Source organism: Oryx dammah, unplaced genomic scaffold (genome assembly GCF_014754425.2).
Source record: "Oryx dammah isolate SB20612 unplaced genomic scaffold, SCBI_Odam_1.1 HiC_scaffold_26, whole genome shotgun sequence".
Lineage (NCBI taxonomy): Eukaryota > Metazoa > Chordata > Mammalia > Artiodactyla > Bovidae > Oryx > Oryx dammah.
The window spans coordinates 44,343,734-44,354,619 of record NW_024070210.1 but is presented as its reverse complement, the minus strand read 5'-3'; the positions used below and the strand labels follow the sequence as shown (position 1 = coordinate 44,354,619).

General features: G+C 42.0%; 1 protein-coding gene across 3 annotated transcripts in view; it reads right to left on the bottom strand.

The window, feature by feature from the left end:
• MAPK6 (mitogen-activated protein kinase 6) overlaps positions 1-10,444 on the bottom strand; it is a 33,438-nt gene extending 22,994 nt beyond the window's left edge. The window contains exon 1 of one of the 3 annotated variants that reach the window (XM_040226531.1): positions 10,258-10,444. The gene's annotated coding sequence lies outside the window, so the exon portion shown is untranslated. Of the gene's footprint in view, positions 1-9,590; positions 9,685-10,257 lie in introns of those variants that run through there. The other 2 variants (XM_040226534.1, XM_040226532.1) reach the window with 2 other exon arrangements.
• Positions 10,445-10,886: the final 442 nt, after the last annotated feature.

Here is a 10,886-nt window from a genome sequence, read left to right as displayed (position 1 = left end):
GACAGGAAGTATGAGATAAATCCCTCAAAGGCACTCGAGTATAAGGCAAATATTCTTCCTAAGAAAATGGGCAAAAACCTGATGTAAAGAAAACCTGAGGTGTTACTGGAAATCAAAGAAAATGTCCAAGCAATCCAAAGAGCCAGCAGAAAGGCTGAAAAGTAGTTCAGAAAGTTGACATGATTTATAAAGCTGACAGGGCAGAAGTATGTGATGAGACAATGGGCAAAAACTTCCCTAAACTGATAAAGACATCAACTCACAGACCTGGAAGGTCAATGAACTGCAAGCAGGATAAATACAAAGAAACTCATATCTAGTTAGAGAGTGGGAATAAGTGAAGTCGCTCAGTAGTGTCTGACTCTTTGCGACCCCATGGACTGTAGGCCACAACGCTCCTCTGTCCATGGGATTTTCCAGGCAAGAGTACTGGAGTGGGTTGCCATTTCCTTCTCCAGAGGATCTTCCCAACCCAGGGATCGAACCCAGGTCTCCCACATTGTAAGCAAGACACTTTACCGTCTGAGCCACCAGGGAAGTCCTGGTAAAGAGCAACTCTTAAAAGCAACTATGAAAGAGAAAAAAGTATATACTAGGGAAAAACAATAGGAACAAAGGTTGACAAACACAAAAGCTAAAGACAACAGAAATCATCTCTCAAGTGTCAAAAGAAACGACCAGCCCAGAAGTCTACACTGAGGGAAATATACTTCAAAAAGAACAAAACAAAAACATTTTCAAAGAGAAAAAAGTGAAAAGAATTTGTCTCCAATAGATTCCCATTACAAGAAATCTTAAGTTTGTTATCATGAAGATGAACCATATGGAAGATCTACAGAAAGCATAAATAATTGGAAAAAACAAAAAGCCTTAAAAAAAAAAAAACAAAAAACACAGTCCACATGTTTAAATGTCTTTAAGAGCCTACTGACTGTTTAAAGCAAAAGCAGTAAGGTACTGGGGTCACAGCATATGTAGAAGTGAAACCTAAGAGCACAGTGGGTTACAAGGGTAACCTGAATCATGCGGTCTTCAGGTCTGCAGTGTTAGTTAGACTGTGAAAATAACACACTGAAAAAATAAAAAGGCTCCGCGGTCATCCTTAAACACCTTCTCCCTTTCTGGTCATTTGTCGTTGCTGTATGTGTTGTTTTAGTCAAGAGTCATGTTCAACTCCTTTGCGACCCCATGGACTGTAGCCTGCCAGGCTTCTCTGTCCATGGAATTTTACAGGCAAGAATACTGGACTGGTTTGCCACTTCCTTCTGCAGGGGACCTCCTGACCCAGGGATCGAATCCACATCTCGTGCATTTCCTGCCTTGGCAGGTGTATTCTTTACCACTTAGCCACCTGGCAAGTTCCTTTTTGGTCACTATGTTTACTTAATAATATCCCATCAAGGGGAGTGAAGGGAAAGAAAAAGAGAAAACTAAATAAATCACCAATTATAAGTGATGATTCATTTTGCTAGGCAGTTTTTGTGTATTTTTACATCAATAATAATACAAACTAATATATTAGCATTTAAATACCACAGATGCACTGACAATTTCAAAGAAGATAAAAATTTACCATGTTACTCAAGACAAAGACACATATTTTATTATTTTTTCCCACATATTTTAATTGAAATAATTTTGAGAGGCTCTACTTTTTAACTTAAAAGTACACAGTTTTTAAGAATTTTAAAACTACATTATGGAATACAGTTCAGAAAGTTTTAACTTGAGGATATAAATAACACCATCTGGTATATATTTATCTTACATTATCAGCTCTTATAAAAGTAATTAATGAAAAAAATTTGGATTATAAAGGAAGTCTCAGCACCGAACATGAGAATAGATTTTTTTTTAATATAGAACAACAGCAAGCATAAGAATGTATTGTGTGTGAAGCATATTACCCTTGCACTAAATCCTAACAACACTGCAAAATGGGTCCTGAGATTTTTAGAGAATTTAAATAATGCATTAAAAGTCACACACACTGAGAGCCAGAATTTGAACCTCAGGTTTCAGTCCAAAGCCCATGATCTTCTTTCTAATAGTAATGTAATTTATTGACAAGTACACTACACCTTCCTTCCCAACCCTAGTATGTCTCTTATAGACAAGACATTCTTCCGCATAACCAGAATACAATCAAAATCAGAGAACTGACACTGGCATAGTATTACCATCTAATACTCAGGTCTCATTTAAGTTTTTGCAACTGTACCAATAATGTACAGAGAGCTAAAAAACTCAGTTCAGAATCATCTTACAATGACTACAATGCAATCTTTAACATACTTTTTCCCTTCAGAAATTTAAGGGAGCCAAACATTCTATAGGTGCACAAAAATTTACTGAGCACTTGGCATGTGTCAAGCACTGCTCTATGGCACAGTGGAAAATAAGACAATTAAGGTTCTTCTGCTTCCACACAGTTTACACTCTAATGAGAAAAGACTAACAAGCAGTATCGCTTCAGGTTTGGCCAAGTGCTCTGATGGAGTGGCTCGGAAATGGCCATCTAAGATGCTGAAGCCTGAATAGTAAGACAGAAGCAGCACTACTAAGAGATGGAAAAAGAGGATCCCAAACAGAGGGGAAAGCAAATACAATCTAGATCAGGATGTAACTTGGAATTGTGGAGGAAAAGAAAAGAAGCCAGTGTACTGACGGCGTCCTTAGTAAAGGGAGCAGGGACTGATGCGAACAAGAGGCGCGATTCTGAATTTTATAACTAAGAAAGCTATGGAAGAATTTTAAGCAGACAACTGGCAGGGTTGCACTTCCATGTTTCCAAGATAATTCTAGCTACTGGGAGAAGAATGCACTGAAGATGGTCAAGTGACAGCAGAGACCAGTTAAAAGCTATTTCAGCAGGCCACATGAGATAATGGAGACTGAGACCATGCTGGTAGAAATGAGGAAGAAAAGGAGGACAACCTATGGTGGATGATACAGGAAAACATAGGTTTTAAGCATAACTCCTAGGTGCCAATTACTGAGATGGGGGAGACTGGGATAACACTATAAGAGAAGGAGTTCTTCTATTCCGGACACATTAAGTCTATTCAGGTGAGATATTTAAACCAGAAACATATATTTGATAATTATTGACATATAGATAGTATTTTAAAAACTAAATTGAGTGAGATCATCTATGGAAAGAACTAAGAGAAGGGGAAGAAAGTCCAGGACTAACCTCTGTGTGCTTAGTCGCTCAGTCGTGTCCAACTCTTTGCAACCCCATAGACTGTAGCCCATCAGGCTCCTCTGTCCATGGGGTTTCTCCAGACAAGAATACTGGAGTGGTCTGCCATGCCCTCCTCCATGGGATCTTCCCAACCCAGGAACTGAACCTAGGTTTCCTACACTGCAGGTGGATTCTTTACCAGCTGAGCTACCAGGAAAGCCCAGACCAACCTCTGGGATATGCCAATATTTAGAGGCAGGAGAGGAGAGAGAAACCTGTTAATGTATGACAAGGTGTGAAGTAGGAGGAAAAAAAGTATGTGTCCCATAAACTAAGAGAAGCAGGTGAATAGGCAGGAAACTGTTAACAATACTGAATGCTGCTATAAGATCCCTTAAGATGGATTTGGTAAATGGTATCGCTGGTAACTCTGACTAGAGTACTTTCAGTGGTGAGATGGTGACAGAAGTCTGGAGTTGAAGAACAAAGCAAAGTAGAACAAGAACACAAAGACAGTTCTTGAAAATATGCTTGAAAGTGGGCTAGAGAAATGAGGCAATAGCTAGAAGAGAAAAATGTGGAATCAGGAGAGGGTTTGTAAGAGATTTCTACTCTGTGTCTACACTGTCCAGTACAGAAGCCAATAGCTACACATGGATACCAAGCAAGTAAAATGTAATTAGCATGACTAAGGAACTGATAATTTTTGTTTAAATAGCCAAATGTGGCTAGTGGCTACTGTTTAGTATAGCTCTCTAAGCACATCTGTATATCAATAAAGATACCGGTTCGATCCCTAGGTCAAGAAGATCCCCGGGAAAAAGGAATGGCTACCTACTGCAGTATTCTTGCCTAGATAATTCCAAGAACAGAGGAGCCTGGAAAGCTACAGCCCATGGGGTTGCAAAGAGTTGAATTGGTACTTTTACTTTTCACTTTTTCAAAGACAGTCCAATAGAAGGGGCAAAATTCATGAGGCAGGCAAGAGAGGAGTCCTTAAGAAGTTAAGAGAATGGGATTCCCCTGGTGGTCCAGTGGTTAAGATTTCACTTTCTAATGCAGGGGGTGATGCTTCGATCCCTGGTCAGGGAGCTATGATCCCACATACCTCTTGGCCAGAAAACCAAAACGTGAAACAGAAGCAATATTGTAACAAGTTTAATAAAGACCTTAAAAATGGTTCACATCAAAAAATTCTTAAAAAAAAAAAAAAATCAAGTGAAGGGATTCAGAGCACAAGTGGAGGAATGTACTAGGGATACACATGAATGAAGCAAGGCAAAAAGCCATGTAATTGGTGGGAACCAACAAGATTTAAAATCAGAATTTTAAACATAAAACTAAATACAGGCTTCACGAAGCTCAGAACAAGAGAAAGGGAAGGTAATTCAAATTTACTGAGTGTCCATTAAGTGCCAGGCATTTTCTAAGTGGGGATTCCTTGGTGGCTCAGCAGTAAAGAATCACCTACAATGCAAGAGAAGTGGGAGATGTGGGTTTGATCCCTGGGTCTGGAAGCAGGCCTGGAGAAGGAAATGGCAACTCACTCCAGTAATCTTGACCAGAAAATTCCATGGACAGAGGAGAATAGAGGGCTACCAGTCTATGGGTTCACAAAGAATCGGACATGATTGAGTACACACACACATTTTCTAAGTAAAAAACTATTTGTTACTCAGAACCACTACCTTTTAAGTCTCATTTTACAAACAAGAACACTTTGCTCCAAAAGATAAAGCAAGTTCACCAAAATCATGCAAGATTTGGACACAGGTCACTCTGACTTACTCTAGGGTTAGAATTTTCCCACTGCATAAGGTGGAAGGTTAAGAAACACTCAATGTTTCTACACCTGGAAATAACACAACAAAAGGCAGATCAATCTGGCAGCTGCCAAAAAACCTGGAGATATTACGCCAGAGGTAAAAACTGTCCCCTCAATGCTATCCATAAGATAATTAAGGAACATTTACTTAACAGGTTATTTATTTTAAATATTTACTTACTTGGCCAAACCAGGTCTTAGTTACAGCCTTTGGGATTTTCAGTTGTGGCATGCACACTCTAGTTGGGGCATGTGGGATCTCATTCCCTGACTAGGGATTGAACCCAGGCCCCTTCATTGGGAGTGTGGAGTCTCAGCCACTGGACCACCAGGGAAGTCCCTAACAGGTTATTTTTAATATTTTTAAATCCAAGTGATTGAGACAAATGGGGAAATAGATATTCTTGCAGCTTAGATTATCTATACTATTGAACACAGTGTATATCAGAAAATTGGCATTGCTTTATAATAACTACTAAACTAATACCTAGGCATTTTACGGGTGTAGGTAGTTAGAAACCTACCATCACTCCAATTTGTAAATTAGGAGGAAATTATTAAATTAAGTCTAAGTGAAGTGAAGTTGCTTAATCCTGTCTGACTTTGTTGTGACCTCATGGACTGTTGCCCACAAGGCTCCTCCATCCATGGGATTTTCCAGGCAAGAATACTGGAGTGGGTTGCCATTTCCTTCTCCAGGGGATCTTCCCAATCCAGGGATCGAACCCAGCCCTCCCACATTGCAGGCAGACTCTTGACCATCTGAGCCATTAGGGAATCCCAAATTAAGCCTAATCAGTTATTAAATTACAGCTTAAATAATTTTAAACTTAATGTGGGCAAAGATCATCTAAATATGTGCTGTCCAATACAGTAGCCACTAACTTCATGCAGCGAAGCATAAATTAATTAGAAATACATATAATTAAAAATTCAGTTCCTTGGGTATACTAGCCACCTGTCAAATGCTCAACTGTCACGTGTCCAGTGATTATCTCACTGGACAACACAGAGTAAAATACTAATACTTCTATCATCACAGAAAATTCTACTGGACAGTGATTAGATTCTCAATCTTCCTTTTGATGTTTTTCAGGAGAGTCAATGGAAAGAGCCACTCAGAAGACCTGAGTTTTCCAAGTCAGTCACTAACCAGCGGAGCAACTTATGTATGCATCACTTAGCAGTGTTTCCAGAAATGAACATGTGTTTGAATCACTCGAGAATCTAGTTAAACTGTAGGTTCTAAATAAGTCTTGAGATGGGGTCAGGATGCTGCATTAATTCCCAAATGATGCTACTACTACTGGTCCAGAAATCACCCTGTACCAAGATTTTAGATCACTCTGGGCCTCAGTTCCTTGAGCAGTCAAATGATGTACCTGGAGGAAGATAAAATGTCCATGACCCCTCTGTAAAAACTAACATTTTATACTGTTATGGTTGTACAGAATTAAATGCACATAGATTTCTCACATTCTGAAGAGACAGTCTCTTTCCTGAAATAAAATTTTTTCCCCTATGAAAAAGACATAAAATTTAAATGAAAATCAATGGGAAAATGTCATTTGCTACAATTTCTGTATACTTTTTCAGAAATGGATTTAAAAGGTGGACATGTTATGTAAGATAAACCTTTTAAAACATATCAAAAGGGATACACTACACTTTCCAAATATGCAGTTCAGAAGGAAAAAAACATTGGTGGACGCTGCCCATGCCACTATTAAAGGCATCAGTTCCACATGAAAAGCAACTCCCAAGGGGAAAAAAAAAAACAGTTACTACAATAACATTTTTGTTTTTGTAAAGTCTCAGTCAGGACTGAGCAATAAAACCAACCAAAATCTCCATATCTCTAGCAGGCTATAGGGTAATGTTAACAGCCCACAAAACAGGCTGAAGGAGCTGACAGTGGGAAGCCAACAATGCTACAAAGAATTTACTATTGAGGCATGTTCTATTTTAACAGGGGCCCTAAAGTAACATAGAATTCAAGTGGGCAATGCAAACACAGAACTGGATAGCAACAGGGAGGCTCATCATCATTTCATAAGTCAATACCTCATAGAAGGAAGACAGACTAACACAACCAGTTTATAAATTCTGAATTAAGCATGACAGGTAATTACCTACATTCTTAAAACACAAACACACACTGGAAATACACGTTCAACCTCTAAAAGGCTTTTGAAAGTCTTTAATACTTTCATACTTGTATTTTTATATTTCCTTTAGTAGGAAGTATATTTTAAAGTTTGAATTAAACTTTACTAAAGTTCCCCTCTATAAATTATGCAATGTTCTTCCAAAATCTCTTCAAAGATTTAATTCACATTAATACACTTTACTGCCCATAAAACCATTCAAATAAATCACTGAGAAGATAAATAGTATATACAAAGAAAAATGAGACTGGCGAGTTTTTCTTCTCATTTTTAAAACACATTCTTATTCTCAATCCCTTTTTTTCTCAATCTTATTTTAGGCCAACCTGCTAAACAATGGCTTTCTACAATCAGTCAAAATATTTTATTACCAAATTTCAATGTAAATCCTAAATTTGGAACTGTACAATCAGCTTATCTAAGAAAAGGACTGATGAAAAAACAGTGCCTATAACAACACCTATTTTAACTTTTAAACTAAATTATTATATATTATAGTCTATGAAATTAATACAGATTAGAAAAAAGGAGAAAGCACTATATATAATTCCACCAAAGTGAAATGCTCACGTTCAGAGCTGTATCTGATTAAACACTGCTGTACTTTTACAATTCAAACTAACTTCTAGATAGTACAAAGTTAACTTTTACATTACCAATGAAAACAAAATGGTTAATTTCTATCTATACCGTAAAAGTACTATCTGTAAAAACATCCATAAGAAATCTCTCTCATCAACAGCCAAGGAACTGCTGTGGCATTGGCCAAAAAGTTCCCTCCGGTTTTCACCTAACATTTTACAGGAAAACCCAAACGTACTTTTTGGCCAACCCATAGGATCAAATATTTCATTGCCCCAACTGACTAGCAATTAATTTTACCTTTCTTTTCAACAAATGTTACCAAATTCCACCTGCAGAATATATGATATCCCTTTAAAATGCAATTTTAGAAGCCATTACTTTTTTAGAGAATCTGTGGCTCCTCTGTGTGAGAGAGAATTATAATGTAGACAAGAGCATTTTAGCCTATCATTTAAAAAAAAATACAGTGTATAAAAAAAAAAAGGGCCACATAGCAGTCCGTGGGCAGGATGAGTCATCACCCAACTCAAAACTTGCAGCACTTCGAAGCTTCCTCCTACCCGACCCCATCCCCTCAGCAATGTACCCTGAGTCAGCAAACCTTACTCTTTTCTCAGTTATGAATTCTCACGATGTTTAAACGAACTTATGCAAAATGCTGCAACACTTTTAGTACTAACATTTGTCATTAGAACATGTACTTTTTCTATCGCAAAATTAACTGATCTTCAAATCAATCTTCTCTGGATTCTTTCTTAATCACAGAAAGTAGCAAACATTTTTAATCCTCTTTTGCAAATAACTACAAAATATGGCCATAGATAAAGGTTTTTATAAATAATCCTCCACTTCCCAGAGCTCTTTTTCTAACAGTAATTCTTAGGTGATTAAAACACGTCCTGCTCAAATCTGGTATATTTCCTAGACGACTGCAATTCTTGAATTCAGGACACCAATAGGCAATTTTACAAGTTTCACAAGGCAATTCTTACTCAGTGATGTAGCACATATATGTGAAAGGACTCTCTGCTCCTTGGCACATAGCAAGCCCTTCCTAAACATGTCTGAACAACTACCCATTCAAGAAATGTAAAGTCTCTGCCACCGATTAGCAAGCCTATTTCAAACATAAATATCTGACATTCTAAGAAGAAACTCTAGAGGCAATTTCCTTTCAGGGCCCAGTCCTGTTTGATCCCTTCAATCTTCTAATTAGACTACTCTTTCCATTTCAGTTCCCCAACGTTCAAGAGAGAGGATGCGTCCCATCAGAGCTTTAAAAAATAGCAAGGCTAGACGACTCAATCGGAAAAGTACTCTGAAGCTGTTATCGCTCTATTCTGTCCCCTGTTAATTTTTCTTTCCCTTGATAAATCATCTTGTATCTGTAAAAAAAAAAAAAAATAGACTGACTTTGGAAGGCATTTTTAGCGATGAAGGAAAAGAACACGAATTGTGCTGCAAATGCAATACCTCACGTTAGTGGACCTTTCCCAATGAGCGAGCAAAGGCAGAAATAAAAAGGAAAGGAATCGGAAAGATCCTGCTTTGGAGCGCTCCCACCTAACACCTGAACCAGTCTTACCAATCAAGGAACAAAAAGCGGCCAAAAAAAATCCTTACTTATCAACGAGCCTCGCCAAGTCAGAGAAAAATGCACCGAGAAGCGAGGAAGCCCTTTTTCAGTGAACCGACAAAACAAGTTTTCATTTGCGGACTTGCACGGACCACCACCGCTGCGCGTCCCGAACGCAGCTCAGACAAGACTGTAGTAGAGGGAGGGGGAAGAAATTAGGAATTCCGATTTGGAGGAGTTTTTCTGTACCTCCTTAGCGGCCAGATTCAACTCGGGCAGAGGACTTCGGGGCTCCGCGCCGAGTCGAGTGAGCGGCGCGCTACGCAATGTGCCTTGTGCACTGGGAGACTTTGCCCGGCCGGAGTCAGCTGAGGCCGAGTCACCGGAGTGGGATGGGGGAGGAGACGCGGGAGCATTTCGAAAGGCGGCGTGCCAGGAAAGCTAGACTCCGCGCCACCTCACGCTGCTGGGGCGAGTAGCCCCTCCCGGCCGCCGCCCCGCGTCAGCCCGCCGCCGGCCGGGCCGGGTTTCGAACCTGCGGAGCCAGACGTAAGCGGTCGGGAGGCAGCCGGCAAGCCGGGCCCGAGGCGGGCGCGCACGGCCGGGCCCTGCACCCCGACCCGCGAGGGGCGTGCCGGGTGGGAGGGGCGCGCCGGCCGCTCCGCCGGCCCCACGCGGGGACCCCGGCCCGCCGCCGGCGGCCCGCGGGAGGACGCGCCGGCCAGGCCCGAGAGAGCGAGCCGGCGGGCGGGCCGAGGGCGGGCGGGAGACGGAACAAAAGCGCCTTTGTTGAGCGACGGCCGCCGGAGGGTCACACACAATGGAGGCGAGAGCCGGCTCAGCCGCCGGGCCCGCCGCGGCGCCCTCCTGAGCCGCCCCGCCGGCGCGCCCCGCACACGCACACATATATACCTACCGGACTTCTCCGACTCATTGAGGGAGTGCAGGGCCCACGGACAGCCCCCAGTGTCGGCTCAGGTCTCCGGCTGTGCTGGCGGCAGCGGCGTCTCCGAGGCTCTCGCTTTGCCGCAGTCGCCGCCATGTAACCCCGACCCGCGAGAGAGGGCGAGGAAGAGGGGGCGGAGGCTCTGGAGCCACGCCCCCGTACGTCACAGGCTCACTCCACGGGTTCCCCCGCCCCCGCCCGGCCCAGCGCGCCGGCACGCGCCGGAATTTCCAACGCCCGTGACTGGGCTTGGTGCGCCGCGGGGGCGGCAAGAGAAGTACGCGGGCTTGTCCCCCGCCTCCGGTTGGATGCGCTGGGCTGGGCTAGGGAGCTGGCCAGGAGGTGAGCAGACAGGCTCTCTTCGCTCTGCTACTTGCCCCAGCGTTAGAGCACATGGTGGTCAAACTCTTTGTGAGCGTTTGCTGCACACCTACTACGTGCACGGGACTGGACGGCCTAGAGGAACAAGACTTCCCCATCCCCTGGGAATTAGGAAGCTGGACCCGAAGATGGATGGACTAGAAAGCAACAGCCAAGGAAGAAGGCAAACGCGTTAAAGGTCAAGTGCTAAGGCAGGCTTCTAAATGAGGTTTGCCACC